We start from the raw sequence: 16,464 nt of genomic DNA on the forward strand, positions 1-16,464 counted from the left end.
AGGAACATAGCTGCATGATTAGACCCCTGGACTAAGTCTTCTACTTTGCTTCTCTCAACAAACGTCACTCTGATGGACTCAAACCTCAAACAAGACTGATCAAAAGACATCAGCAGACCTTGTAGCCTTTGTTTAGGAGTCATTATTTTCTTTCCTGGCTTTGTAGCTGTTATCAACAATAAGCAGGAGAAGCCGAGTTAGACTATCACTACAAATTAGAATGCATTTACAATGTTTTTCTCCCCGAAACCCCACAGTGTGTAAGTCAAGGCTTAGATATGGCCATGGAGGAAGAAAACAAGACCCAGAGGGCTAGCCGAGGTCATCTTGTCCCAGGGATGGTTACTCAGCACCCAGACTGGCCCAAATAAATATTCCATGAGTCAACGTTCAGTGAGACGGTGTCAGGGGGGCCCATGAGGAAAGCTCAGAGCTTAGTAATGAATGAACACACTGGATTTTTTAACACATACTTCACAGATAAGGAGGGGAAGAGCAAAGGTTCACCATGAGCATCCTAGAAATGTCAGAGACACACAGTGGCCACTGCAACAAATCATTATGCTCTGCCACCTTTGGTAGTGAGTACAAACCCAAGAAGAGGAAGAGCCCGAAGGAGATCTGCAGAGATGGGTTAAAAATAATCAGCAGAAAGGCAGAGGGAAGAATATCTTCCAAGGTGAAACTGAGACTCAGCAAAGGCTAGACCCCAGGCCGTCCCTAAGGTCTCGAATCTAAGCCACCCATTGAACGTGTGTCGCTCCGGTCGGAGAAAACGAATATCTGTCATCAAACACGTTATATATTTGCCTCGCTGCCTTACAGAACTGGAGGTGTCCTCCTTTGGTTTGTGAAACCAACAACAAAAAAGATTTATCAATTCACTTTCCCTGGGGAGCAGCCTGCCAGAGAAGTACATTTTTTTTCCTGTGTTTCTTCAGCCCCGCGAGACACATTTATTATAAGGAGACAGATATAAATCTGTTTTGAGCAGACTGCAAGAGTAAATTGGGATGATATTAAGCTTCAGAGGAACTGGCTTTTCTTTTAAATACCTCTGGAGCAGGGAGTAGGGTGAATTGCTCCAAGTTCTTGCAATTCCAACCTGGCCCCTCCTATTATCTTCCCTGGACATGTTTATTAACTGGATGACTCACTTATAAGAGACACAGAGGGGCACCTGGGTGGCTCAGTTGGTTAAGCGACTACCTTCGGCTCAGGTCATGACCCCAGGGTCCTGGGATGGAGCCCCACATTGGGCTCCCTGCTCTGCGGGAAGCCTGCTTCTCCCTCTCCCACTCCCCCTGCTTGTGTTCCCTCTCTCGCTCTCTCTCTGTCAAATAAATAAATAAAATCTTTAAAAAAAAAAGAGAGAGACAGAAATACACACACTCGAGAAAATGCACATAGTAAAAACAAAAAAAATGCACACAGTTACACACATTCACACCAGGAAATGGCATTTCTGACTCGTCACTACCATCACCTTGCTGGAAATTGTTAATCAATGCAATCATGAAATATTTGCTAGCAATATGGCAGGCAAATTGATCTGTTGAGAATTATGGGGAAGCCCTAAGAAAATACAAAGCATGAAAAATAAAAAATAAAAAAAAAATACAAAGCATGTATCAAGATTTCCAGTGACATGGATAAATGAAATGTGGTGTATACTTACAAAAGAACATCATGCAGCCGTAAAAAGGAAAAGTTCTGACACCTGCTACCACATGGATGAAACTTGATGATATCATGCTGAGTGAAATAAGTCAGACACAAAAGGACAAATACTGTATGCCTTCACTAATGTGAAGTACATAGAACAGGCAAATTCACTGAGACATCGAGTAGATGAGAGGTGAGCAGGGGCTGGAAGAGGAGGTACTGGGGAGTTATTGCTTAATGGTTACAGAGTTTCTGTTTGGGATGATGAAAAAGTTTTGGAAATAGTGGTGATGGCTGCATGACATTGTGAATGTAATTACTGCCGCTGAATTGTACATTTAAAAATGGTTAAAATGGCCAACTTTGGGAGATATAAATCTACAGATCCACAATTCACAGAGAATAATATAGTAAAAACCAGTGAATAGTACACTTTAAATGGATGAATTGTATGTCCTCTGAATTGTATTTATACCTCAATAGGATTGTTGAAAACAAAAAAAAGATCTCGAGTGGTGTAAGAGCTTCCTGATCACCCCACGTAAAATAGCATTCCCTCTTGCCTCCCTTTATTCTCTATCACAACATCCACCACGAGTGTAACTGTTTTACTTCTTTGTGTACACATTCCTACCCTACATCCTGTTTCTCCTCCCACCCACGAATGTAGGGACCAAATACACAGAGGCAGGGCCATGGGGGCCTTACTCATTTGTCTCCCCTGTGCCTGCCCACGAAAGGTCCTGAATATTTATCTATAAATGAGTAAACGAAGTAAGTCAATAAGGAATGGAAAAGGCAAGAAAGGGATAAAAACCATACAAGAGAAAAACAACCTGTATGACCTGAGAAGAATGCGCACGGGAGAAAACCAGTGGCTGAGAACACCACTGAACAGGGACTGCGTGTGACCACTGAGTCACGAAAGAGAGCCCCTCACCCACCTCGGCTCCTGAGTCACCCACGCTTCCCCACGTCACTGCATGCCACGCCCACCTGAACCGGAGCCCGGCCCCCTGCCGTCTACACAGAATGTGAACAATTCTCAGGAGGAAGGTCTGACAGGGCACCCATCTTTGGTCCAAAGGCTTCCACAGGCAAAGGAAGGCAACCGTGCCATGCGCACACCTGGAATAGTGGCTCTGGTGTTTCAGACAGGGCATGAGAAATTTAGAGAGTCAGCAAACCATGTCCCTAGGAAAGAATTCTGTTTTTATTTTCCCCAGAAGATTTGTTTGGGGAAAAGCATTTAGACCATGACCGCCGTAAAATGCTCAAGAAAATCGCCTATTTGCACGACGTACGACAACCTCCATCATAGCTGGAACTGATGGGTCCAAACCTCCTCCCAGACTGGATATTCATTCAACCAAAGATTTCTTCATCAACCCCTTGACGTCTCCCAAAGGGGCCTCTTCCTTGCCCTTAGGCTATTCACAGTCTGGCGGGAGGAGCCTGATACCACCACAGCCGACTGTGATGTAATGTACGGGTGCAGTGATAGACTGAGGGGGAGGGGCTTACTGCAAGATGAGCAGGAGTCAACCGCGGCGGGGAAGGAGGGAGCTGGAGGCAGACAACCGGTCAGAAAAGACCCAGGCAGGCAACAGCAAAGCAGACAGGGCTGGGGGAGAGGCCAGGGATGATGGTGGTGCCATCAACAGTTCAGTGGGAAGGAAATGTGAAGCTGGAGGGAGGGAATGCTGAGAAAAGGAAATGTGCAAAAGAAGCAAGGACTTGTATGATTTGCTCTGGCAATGGCAAGCTCCTGAGGATTCTTTTTTTTTTTTCTTTCTTTCTGAGAATTCTTTTTATTCTTTGAAAAATTTTTAAATAATAAATATAAAATGTGCTAGCCATTACTCAGGTTTATTTCAAATATTCTGGAAAACATTGAAAAAATGAAAATCACTGATTAATCCCATTACACAGAAGTAGCCAATAAAAATAGTGTATATTATTCTAGTCTTTTCCTTACACAAACATTTTATATATGTATTTCATTTTTTATTATGTTATGTTAGTCACCATACAATCCATCATTAGTTTTTTTTTTTTTAAAGGATTTAATTTATTCATTTGAGACACAGAGATACAGAGAGAAGAGAAAGCAGGAGCAGGGAGAGAGGCAGAGGGAGAGGGAGAGGCAGGCTTCCCGCCGAGCAGGGAGCCCGATGCGGGGCTCGATCCCAGGACCCTGCGATCATGACCTGAGCCGAAGGCAGACGCTTAACCATCTGAGCCACCCAGGCGCCCCACATCATTAGTTTTTGATGTACTGTTCCATGATTCATCGTTTGCGTATAACACCCAGTGCTCCACGCAGAACGTGCCCTCTTTAATACCCATCACCAGGCTAACCCATCCCCCCACCCCCCTCCCCTCTAGAACCCTCCGTTTGTTTCTCAGAGTCCATCGTCTCTCATGGTTCGTCTTCCCCTCCGATTTCCCCCTCTTCATTTTTCCCTTCCTACTATCTTCTGCTCCTGAAGGATTCTAAGCTGGGGTGTGACATGACCCTACCTGCATTTTAGATCCAGCACTCGCGGTGACCTTTCCTTCCATGGTGGGCATCACTATCCCCATTTAACTCATCAGGCTGAGAGGCCGAACAGATTGGATTCCGCCCTGGGCTGCTCAATGCAGGACCCGCGTCCTTTCCACCAGGCTAAGGAGAATTTATAGAGGGGTTTAGACATGAATATAAGGACCAAGATAGGCTAGTAGATGGTGGTGCAGAAATATGGATGTTAAAGATTTATTTTAGAATTTCAGGACATCTGAGAAGGTTTACAGGCAGTGTGGAAAGAGACAGAGAAGACAAAATGGAAAATGCTAGAGATGAGGGGGCTGGCCAAAGGGCAGCAGGTCAGGGCAGCGAGACTCCTGGAGGAGAAGTCTTCCTTAGAAAGAAGGAGGGATTCCAAGGTTTGGAGAGATGAAGTCACAACAAATCCGCACCCTGGAAAGAGGCAGAGAAAATCAAGAACAAGCAGGATGAGAAAGGGCTGGAATAGTCCATGAGAAAATCTAACAGGCAGCTCGAGGCAAAAACATGACACAGCAGAGGTGGGAGGTGGCCCAGGTAGAATCAGAAAGCATGATTTTGCAGAGAACCCAATAGATTAAATTTTTAACATCTTTTTGTCAGATATTAACTTCTATTTTCTTCCAGTTACTTTATTATTTCTTTTTTACATTTAACTTTCTAATATCTGTAATTTATTTTGGTGTTTGGGGGATGGGAGGCAGTGGTGGTCCCTAACTAGGGATGGCACTGCTCCCCCAGGGGTATCTGGAAGCAAGTGGGGCTCGGTGGTCTATCTCAGCGGGGTGGACACTCCTGCTCTTTAGCGGATGGGAGTCAGGGAGGCCGAATGTCTGGAGATGCACCGGGCAGTGCTCAGCTGGGAAGAATCATCTTGGCCACAGTACCAATAACGCCTGCCATTGAGAAACAAAATGTATTACTTCTTTCCAACTGGTTAGACCACAATCCCAGTGTCAGTGTATTTATTCACACATCCAATTATACCTTTGACAACTAAGCACTGAGCAACCCTCTGAGCCAGCTCCTCTTGCTGGCTCTATACAAATAAGTCAGACACTTGTCACATGCCCTATCCCCACTGATCTTCAAACATACATAGAGAAATGTAATTTAAGTGCTTTGAAGTTCATAAACAACTTTTTAAAAACCAGCCAAGCATGGCTAACAGGAGTCTCCCCGGTCCTGGTAAGAGTTACTTAAAGCGAACACTTGAACGTGTGCAAATATTAAAGCTAAGTTGTTAAAACAACACAACTGCGTCCGTGTTGATACAATTCATTTGCTTAGCAAACTCCTTTCTCGTAGATACGGGCTTGAACAAACTCCGGCCTACCCCTGTGGGTTTTTACTTGGCACTCCAAAGGTACGGAGGTCTCGATAAATGAGGTTTTACGAGGGGTTCTGACATGACAGGGGTGCAGGGGCCAATTGCAGATGTTAATTGTTCTGTGTTTCTGCCTGGCAAACTGTGACTAATTTTTTCAGGTAGCTGCTTAGGGCAGTGGCCATGCAAGTCAATACACAGATGCTGTAAGCCAACCAGCAGTAGAGATGCAGCGCCAGTTCCTACTGAACATACAAATGGCCTGGAGCACACAGCTCTCTGGTTGCCACTTCTACAGAGACATCACAGGTCAGCCCCAAGGTTCCCTCAAGCTCTGTCTGCACTGGATATAATGTATGACCTTACAAAGGCCCCATGTTTCTGACCTGAGCAAGTGATCTAAAGTCTTGAGGTCTACAAAATGAGCTGGCTGGACTGCAAGCAGCTGTGGATGTCCCCAAAGGGAGTAGTGAACACACCAGGGCTATTTTCAGTTTTTCGAAAGGCCCCACAGAAACCACCCATTTACCCACAGTTGGATGGCACAGGCTAAAACATATTTACTTTGGACCAGAATTATGTCAACTCAACGGACAGTGACCTTGGTGAGAGCTCAGGGAGGAGAAGCCCTCACCGGCAGCTAGGTCTGTCCTTTACTCATAAAAATATAAAGGAAATGTATTAGCACTTCAAAAACACAGTTTCCTTGTTCCTTGTGATTAAAAGGTGATCCCTTAAAGAAGATGTGGCTCATATATACAATGGAATATTACTCAGCCACCAGAAAGGATGAATACCCACCATTTGCATCGACATGGATGGAACTGGAGGGGATTATGCTGAGTGAAGTAAGTCAAGCAGAGGAAGTCAATAATCATATGGTATCACTCATATGTGGAACATAAGGAATAGCAGGGAGGGCCACAGGGGAAGGGAGGGAAAACTGAATGGGAAGACATCAGAGAGAGAGACAAATCAGGAGAGACTCTGGACTCCGGGAACCAAGCTGCGGGTTACAGAAGGGAGGCGGGTGGGGGGACGGGGTAACCAGGTGATGGGCATTAAGGAGGGCACGTGATGGCATGAGCACTGGGTGTTGTACGCAACTAATGAATCAATCAATAAAAAAAAAGGTGATCCTTAAGGTTCCTTGTATTCTAAAGTTCTACGATTCTTTCACAGGAAGTTATTCATACCAAGAATAACCCATTCTTAGTGTAGCCTTAATACATAATTAACAGGAACGAACAGCTTTCTCCCTTGGCTTCCTGACACTTGTTTATAGCTTTTCAACTTTTTAAAAGCATATCTATTTATAAGGGGGTGCCATATTTCCAAAAAGAATTAGGTGCCACTGTACATTGTCTGAAGATAGTAAGGGATGGTCTGGATTTGCTCAATTAGCAATTTCTACCTCTTCATAAAGCTCAAGCAACTAGATACTCGTTTCTTCTCTCTTTCCTCCTTTTCTTTCCAAAGCACAGGAAAGGCTTTTCAGGTGACCCGATGCCATCACCCATGTGATGCTCCTGGAGCTCCCTGGCCTTGGCATCATTCATCAGTAACATCAGAGCTATGTGCCACCTCAACTGTGAGGCCTATACCAGAGAAGCAGTTGAGATGACGTAGGGGAGAAACTTCTGTGTTCAATGCATTATATAATATAGTTTATTCTCATCTCAATTTTTCATTTACAAAGATTTATAAATATTTGTAAATGAATCATTTCATTATTATTATTATTACGAATAATGGACTATGATTTTAAAGTACGGTGAACGTTTGCAGGTCAAATATTTTTAAACACACGAAGATTTTCTACAGGGATTCTATGGCGCATCCTTGCCTAAATGAGAAATGAATCTCTTAGAAAACCAAACCTGAATTCCAGTTTTATGTTTGGTTGTGAATTTAGAGTCATTATATAAGATCTGTTCATGTAATTATTTTGAGATATAATCTTTTTGAGTGCTCACTCTGCCAGGAACTGGGCTAAGAAATAGCATCAATTATCTCGTTTAATCCTCACAAACAAAGTGGGTTCTATTATCATCGCTATGCAAGAAAGATGTTTAGACACAGAGCAGGGACTTGCACAAGGGGTGAACCCGCCCATGACGGGATAAACAAGGTCCACCTGCACCAGTCCTCAGCTACTGCACCATTCCACAGGGCAGGTGTGAACACAGGGTAGCAAGAAGGGGACAGCTTGTGCTAAGTCACTTGAAAACCAGCCCCAGGCTTTCAGTGCATCTGGTTTCATGTGCCCACACTGGTGTTCAGACCATATCATCAGAGATTTTTCTTTCTTTCCAGGTACTTTGACCTATTTTGCTCCACGCTCTTTTTCTGCCGTCCTAAATTACTTAAGTAGATAATGCAGGCAAAAACAAGCAGATAAGACAAAACAAAAGAAAACCCTGCCTCAGGGATATAACCCTGGAGCTGTATTTATGCCATAATGATGAATCTATTCACCTGTATGCTGGGTATCTCCACTCTGAGGTCGCAAGGAAACTCTATGCATTCAGAACTCCTTACCTTTCTCCCCCAGACCTGCTCCTGTGTGTCTTCTCAGTAGAGGGCACCATCTTTTACTCAGCTCTCCAAGCATGAACCCTTCTTATCCCTTCCTTCTAGGATGGTCCCAAATCTAAAATGATCCCAAAGACTGAACTTGACCTACTTCAGGATGCCGTCTGTCCGTCCCATCTTCCCATACCCCTGCCAGTTCCCATACCTTTCACCTCTACCCCAGAACCCCTCCATGAATCCAAGAGCAATCTAGCTGGTCTCCTTGACACCTGTCTTAAAATTCCCCGCTACAGCTCCAAGCTGGGTTTTCAAATGCATGGAAAGGCTCATCATGTTTCCTCTCCAATTCCCTCATCTTCAGGATAAATTCCACACAACTAAGTGTGGCATAAAAAGTCCTTGAAACCCCAACTCCCTTTCCAGCTTCTTCTCTCACCACTCCCCTATTCTTGAACCCCCAAACAGACCCTGTGCTCTTCCATCCTCTGGATCATAGGACCACAGTGGGGCCATCTGCTCAGAAGCCCTCTCTCCCTTGCTCAGCTGGTAAACTCCTACCCAGCCCTCAAGCCTCAGGCCCTGCACCCCCTCATCTATGAAGCCTTCCTTGACTCTCCCAGGCCAACTCTGAGACACCCTGACCACAGCCTTCTGAGGCTCGTCTCAAGGAACCTCCCCTGGCAGTGTCTCCACACTATAGCAAGGACTCTTCTTCCCAGCAGAAGGTGGGCTCCGCTTCCCTGGGCTGAGGGCTGGCTGTCTTTACACCTCTAGCACCCGGCCCAGGCCCAGGCCCAAAGTAGGGGCTCTGTAATATCTACTGAATACATAAACATGAATCAAACTACATACATAGGAAGGAAAGAAAACCATTGGCTTTATAATTTATTGAGGTGAGAACCAGTCTTAGAATCTGATTTGAGCTTATAAGACATCCCCTGAAGGGGAGAGGTTAAGGAGAGAAAAGTTGTTCTTGGACCAGAGATGGGTCCCAGATGGAGAAGGGAATTCGATAAGGAGCACACACTTCCCGGAGGCCTGTGTCCTACCCCGGGTGAAGGTTGCGGGCCCCCGTCAGCTGAAATGCGAAGCCCTCAAGTGGGGATTCCAGAAAGATGAAGTCATGTCTTAAAATACACTCCATTCCTCAGAAGATAAATTTCTCAAAACCACAACAATTACATCTTATGTACTATTTAGTCAGGATTAGTGGTTGTGGGACATGTGGCTGTTAAAAAAAAAAATCGTTGAAGCTGTGTGAAATCAGAGAATTAATGAGGACTCTGATTGTAAGCGAGGAGGTCCGTGCGGCTTCCCAACTCCGGGCTTCTCTGAGCTCTTTTATCTTCCAGGCACAGAAGCCTCAGTCGAATAATAAAATAAAAAAGTAACTCAGATGCTGTTCTCCTCACTAGGCCCCCAGTCTGACTCAGACATCAAGTGCGCCATGAGCGCAAGTTCACGGCCAAGTCCAAGTAGCAGAGGCATCTACCAGCACTGGAACATTACCCCTTTCGATGAACCCTAGAGATGCAACGAATCAATGCCATCCTGTTAGGGACATGCTTTAAAAGACTGTCTTGTAAAAATAAAATCAAATACTTCATATTCTGAGTGAAAAACCTGCCTACCTAGACATTACCCTGAAATTCATTCTTAAATTTCTAAAGCCGTAATATCCACATGCAAATGACAGATCTTCTCCGCCTTACCATGGGGTTGCATCCCGATAAACCCATTCTAAACTGAAAATAAGGTAAGACGAAAATGCATTTAATACACCTAACCTACAAATCATCATGGCTTAGCCTGGCCTGACTTAAACGTGCCCACAACACTCCCATCAGCCAGCAGGTGGGCAAATCACTTTGCACGAAGCCTATTTGATCATCAGGGGTTGACTGTCCCGTGTCATGTGTTGAGGACGGCCCTGAGAAGAACAGAACGGTGATGGGTACAGAATGGTTGTCGGGATGGGTCGTCCGCCCTCGTGATTGCTGGCTGCCTGGGATCTGCAGCTCACTGCCCAGCATCCAAGAGAGGACTGCCTGCGTGTCGCTAGCCCGGAACAAGATCCAACTTCAAAATCCCAAGTAGTTTCTACTGAATCTGCATCACGTTTGCACCATCATAAAGCTGTAAAATTGTGAGTCGGGGACTATCTGTACATATGGTGATTCTCATGATTCACAGTAGTCACGTCCTGTAAAATCATGTTGAATTTGCAGATACTGAACCACTGCTCCTAGGGGAAACATAGCACTGGGCTCCTTTGGGCCTCTGGTCACAGCATTTTTGTCAACCGATCCATACATAACCTTGCTTTATGTGTTTCTGTGTAAAGATACGCTCTTTAATATATACTTCTGGTTCATTAACGTGAAACACAGCCAATAGTACCATAACTCATGCTTGAACAGGCTTGTCTAGCACATGTGTTTGCTCCTAAAGGGACATCTCGGCCTTCTTTCATTCAGGAACTTTACCCAGCACTTCAGCACTGGGCTTCAGGGCCGTTCGCAACAGTGAAATCACGAACACACAGCACAAAAATGTGAAAAACATGGCACTAAACAGACCATGGAAAGGACTCTGGTTTCCAGCGAGAGAGCTGAAACGAGATGGCAGCATGTGGCCTCGGTCAACCTCAGCTGGGAACATGTGCATTCGGGGACAAATTTTTCACCGCTCCGCTCATGGCCCCAGGCATGAGCCTGGGAGAGACACATGCACCCCACACAACCCCCATGATTCCAATACACCACCCAGAGGGGCCTGCTCCCTAGCTTCTGAAAAGGAAGGAACTAAGAGTAGCAACTGCAGCATATCACTCAAAAACAGTTTCACAAAAGGCAGGACTGCTCTAACAACTCCCAGTCCCATATACTTATTTGGTTTTATATGGTTTCTTTGTGCTTACATCTGTTTTTTTTTTGTTTGTTTGTTTGTTTGTTTTAAGATTTTATTTATTTATTTGAGAGAGAGAGAGAATGAGAGATAGAAAGCATGAGAGGGAAGAGGGTCAGAGGGAGAAGCAGACTCCCTGCTGAGCAGGGAGCCCGATGCGGGACTCGATCCCGGGACTCCAGGATCATGATCTGAGCCGAAGGCAGTCGCTTAACCAACTGAGCCACCCAGGCGCCCCTGTGCTTACATCTGTTAAACCGCAAAAAAAAAACAGGAATGAACTGATGCTGAACTTTCTTACTCAGCGATAAGTAATATTCATCCTTGGATACAGAAAACAATTGCAAAAACACATAGGACTCTATGCATTTCCTTAGGAGGTGTGTTTCCAAGCAAATTTGGTGTTCTCTTGTGAGTATAGTTAGCTAAATCTGTAATATATTTAGGATTTGTTCAAATGTATAATGGTAATCAACCACAATAAGTTAATACAAGAACTTTTCAATTTTTAGACCATTACAGCCATAGGAAATTTAATTTAAATGTAGATACAGATTTTTGCAAGGACAAATATAATACCCAAGGACAACAACATTCTGTGGGGATAGAATATGAATTTGGAGAAAAAAAGAGAATGAGGTAGAAATTCCAATGGTTAAAGACGAGCCAATTCAAGTGCTTTTTAAATGGTGATGATGGGTATCAAGTCTCTGTGGTGTTTAGATTCCACTGGTTATATTTAAAAGAATGATGATGTCGATATTTACAATAAGCTAGAAATAACATCCTTTGCAACTCTTCAATTATGATGAAAAATGTTAGCTATCAACACAAAGCGTGTGAGGGGATAGATGGCTTTACAAAACCACTTTAGGGATTAGGTGAGCAAAAGGCAGAATGCAGGCCCCTCCAAGGTAAGTTCACCTTTCAGTTCCACCCTAGTCTTAACATTCTGCAAGAGAAGCTGGAAAACTGGATTTTCTATGTACAGTTTACCTTTTCATTCTATGTGGGTTCAGAAATTTTTTTAAGCAGTGTGCAGGCCAAACAAAACACATCTACAGGCCAATATTGTTTCTACGTTGACTCTGAGCAACAGTTACCATCCTCTGTCAACTTTTCCATATGCTGATAGGAGAGCCCCTCATTCAAAAAGTGCTCACTGAACACCTCCCAGTTGTTCCAGACACTATCCTGGGTCCTGGGGACACAAAGATGGCAGAAATAATTGCCCTCAAGGAAAACAAATGACAGATAGATAACCTTTGGCAATACCATCTGTTAAATGCAGTGCTAGTTAGATCCTAGGTAGGGCATCCATGGAAACTTGGCTTGAGTGGGTTTAGGAATAGATGGTTTATTTGTGAAAGCTTAGTGGGGGGAGACAAGGCAGGACTAGAAGCGTCCTGAATAACTAGCACAAGGTGTAACTTCAATGCCAGTGACTAAGCAAGGCTACCTGGGGAAGGCTCCTTGGAAGATGGCCAACCAGGCAGCCTGGAGCAAAGATCACGGCAGGATGTCTGAACGCAAAGAACACCCACAGGGAGACAAAACCCAGCCCCGCTCCTCATTTTCAGTTCTCTGTTAAAAACAGGCACATGATGGAAATAAACCATTGAGACAAGATCCAAAAATAATCTTAACTGGGCATAAAACCTCATATAAAAATTCTTCTTTTAATCACTTCTGGAAGGCAGCTGAAAGGTACATACACCAAAACTCAGCTTGTAAAGCAATCAACTTAATCTGTTTCTTTGAAAGATTAATTAAAACGGAGATTACCGATGGTGGCAGATGAGCTGGGTCAGCCGATGGGGCACAGTGGAGATGAGAGAGAAATTGTTTTAAGATCACACAAACACAGCTGCAGGCCAAACGCGGAGATGTTGCGTAAAACCTGCTTCTTCCTAGGCCCTCTAATTCAATTCCCGGGGATGACGCTTGACTTAAAAAACCGAATCTCAGGAAGAGCACGCAGCAGGACTCCAATACACTAAGCAAGCAGCCCGCCCTTGTGGGCCGTGCCCAACAGGGAGCCCGAGGGGGTCTTGAACTTCTGAGCCAAGTCAGCCACAGCGGCAGGACAGCCACAGACCAGAGGGACCAGTGAAGGGAGCAAGGAACACAACTGTTGCCCTGAACTCAAGCAAGATTTTAAGTGCTTCTTTAAAACAATGTCAAGGATATGCTCAGGTAAGGCCTGGATGAGTAGAGCTAAGAAACTAGAACAGTGGGGAGACTCTGTCCACAGAGCCCTCACCCCACAAGGAGCTGCTAAGAAAAGGAGTTTTCTCCGATGGAGAACTGCTCTTGTTTTTTCCCCCACTGGCAGCAAAAAGGAGATTACATAGGAGATGGTTACGGAAATTCTGATTTAGGGACCCAGAATTTGAACACACTGTCGTGATGTAAGCTTTAATACTGAAAAAGTCTCCATAGCACTCATCAGAAAAATGACAATTTGTGCAACAGTTCCCAAAGTTCTTAAACCCGCAAGAGGAACAGAGGCAGACAATGAAGATACAGAAAAAGAAGAGGGGACATCAGCCGTGGGAGGAGGAGCCCCTGAAGCCACATAGCTCCTGGGACTGTGGTGCTGGCCTCCTGCATCTCTTCCCCACGAAAGTCCACTGCGGCTTCCATCTAAGGAGCCCAAGACGTAGCTCCCCAGTGCTGAAAAACCAGCTTTGCCCAAATGCAACAGAACATTCCCAACCACACTAGATAGCAGGCCCTGCGTCTCTCTCCCTACCTGTGTGCCGAGGAGACGGGGCCGGAATTTCATGAGCAAATCATCACTTTCATGGTCCTCCTCACTCCAACAAGCTCTCATTCTCCTGGTTCAGCAATTCCCATCCAATGTCGTGTAACAACCCTCATGACAACTCTCATTCTGGATGCTTCTACTATGTGGATCTCATATCCAGTGGATACTAATGACTTTTATTTTAGGAAGGGAAGTGAGTCGGGATTCAGGGAAATACACTAAAATTTGAATATCAAATGTACTGTTAACACCAAAGTAATGGTTAAGAGTACAGATCCTGGAGCCAGCCTTCATTGTCTCATCTGTAAATTGGGAATAATAATCACAGCCTGCCTTGTGGGGTAGTCATGAAGAGTCAACGAGTGAGCTGTAAAGTACTTAGAACAAAACGTGCCACAAAGCACTGTGTGTTTAAATAAAACTATATAACCGTTTTATCTCCCATCAAGAAGCAACTACAAATTACACCCGAGTCAGACTGGAGGAGCCCCGTGCCGCAAGGGGAACCCACCCGGGGCAGCGCCAACACCTGACCCCACTTCTCCCAGCTCCCAGGTGACAAGGCCACTAGGCCCCGCCCCCTTCCCCCTCCACTGCTCCCTCACCACACCAGCTCAGCCCCCTCACTGGGACCCCACCACACCGACCTGCCCGCTCTCCTGTTGGCCTGAAGGCCCTCCCACCCAATCCGCCTACCCCAGACACCAAGGTCGGTTTAGAATATTCTAATTTTAGACCATTATATTATATTATATTATATTATATTATAGCTAGTATCACCTGAATATTTGAACAGCTTGTATCATCAGCTAAAATTAAAAAGAATTTTGCCTAGACTTCAAAACTCACGATCTGACCCCTTACCTACCTTTATAACCTTATTTCCTACTGATTTCCTTCATGACCAGAGAACTGAACCTCACCCTTTACGTCCATCCCACCATCCCCACGGCAATGCCTCGGGTTCCCGCCTCCAAAGCTGGACATCCCCCCCACGCTCGAGGTTTGGCTAATGCTCTAACACTCCCATCACATCTCCGGACCAGGCAGAATTATTATCTCCTCTTCTGAACTCAACAGAGCACTCATCCCTGCTTGGGGAAGGCAGAGGAGTGTCTTGTCAGGAGTCAGAGTCCCAGCTCTGCCACTTACTAGCTGAATGTCTCTGGGCCAGAAAATTTAAATCTCTGAAACTATCTCACTGTGGTTATGAGGATAAATGGAGATAATATATGCAAAATGCTTGGTTGAAGTTCTCTTCACCTGCCCTTTCTTATGGAATTTATTACTTCTCTAAACTTTATTATAGTTATTAGGCTTCTCGGTTTTCTTTCTCCTGACACTCTAAGTTCCTTGAGTGCATATTTCTGTGTTTCTCCAAAAACCTAGCACAAGGCCTTACACTTAGCAGGAGCTAAACAACAATTTATCAAATGAAGGAAGAGATGAATGGAATAGTTTACACTTACTCTTTATATTATTATTGCGGGGGCGGGGGCAGAGGGAGACAGAGAATCCCAAGCAGGCTCCACGACCAGAGCAGAGCCCAAAAGGGGGCTCGATCCCACCACCCTGAGTTCATGACCTGAGCCAAAATCAAGAGTCAGACACTTAACTGACTGAGCCACCCAGGTGCCCCGACTCTGTATTATTTTTAATCATTCCTCATTTTCACCTCTGTTGTTGTTAATGACAATAACCTATCCCATACGTTGAGTACAGATATCCAGATGGTTCTGAGGGGACAACTCTATTCTTAGAGTCCTGAATGATTCGGTTCCACTCATTCAAAGTTACCTATTTTCTACTGGCTTGTTCCTGTACCCCTACTACCAGGAAACACCCTACTTGACACTATGTGGCCTCTAGAAAGACAATTCCTGTTCCCAAATTCACCCAGTCACATTGTAAAGATATTTTCGCAGGCCTCACAAATTTAACCAACTGGGGTGTTTTGTTTTTCTTTAAAAAAAAAATTTGAAAATCATCATCCTGAAAAGGAATATTTTATTCATGCCAGTTTAAGTAGTGACAGGAAAATATTCAGTACTCAAAATGGAATGAAAAAAAAAAAAAAAAACGGTCAGCATGAATTTCCAAAAGCATCTGGAAAATTGGCAAAAGATTCAAGAATACAAAAAGCAACCGGTGATCCCAGCTGGGGTGAAGTTGCCGTCATATTAGTCATATTACGTGTGATACCACCCCAAAGACTGCTTTAGGAATTCCCAAAAACAGTACTCTGGAAAGCTCATTTACATAATGATCCCGATTTAGTCTGAAGAAAGCACACCTACAACTTGTCCCCAGGGTCCCAACTGTCTTTAAAGTACTCACTTTGTATTGAGAATAACAAGAATCCAGGCAGACATCTGACTTAAAACGGAAGTGAAATCTTCCCCTATATCCCTAAATATACCAGGACCCAAGAAAAAGGTTTCCTCACTCTTAGCAGAAGAGGGTGGTAGCTCGACACATCAGCTCTAGAGCCGCCTAGAACCGGCTTGAACCCCACACACCCCCACCCCATTCAGTGGCAGACATTGAGCACATTCGTGGCCCCAAACTGAATCCCATCAATGTGACTCATAAAGTCAAGATAACGTACAGACAGCCTCCCATACTCATGCACCCTGGACCTAAGTACGTTTTGAATCTAGTGGGCCAGAAGGACCACTTTGTGGGCATAACTGGACCTGCATTTCAGTCCAG

General features: G+C 44.7%; 1 protein-coding gene across 2 annotated transcripts in view; it reads right to left on the reverse strand.

Annotated features, from left to right (window-relative positions):
* Positions 1-16,464, reverse strand: part of CAMK1D (calcium/calmodulin dependent protein kinase ID) — a 428,325-nt gene that overhangs the window by 382,233 nt on the left and 29,628 nt on the right. The window lies entirely within an intron of this gene.

The sequence above is a fragment of the Zalophus californianus genome, chromosome 9, assembly GCF_009762305.2.
Source record: "Zalophus californianus isolate mZalCal1 chromosome 9, mZalCal1.pri.v2, whole genome shotgun sequence".
Taxonomy (NCBI): Eukaryota; Metazoa; Chordata; class Mammalia; order Carnivora; family Otariidae; genus Zalophus; species Zalophus californianus.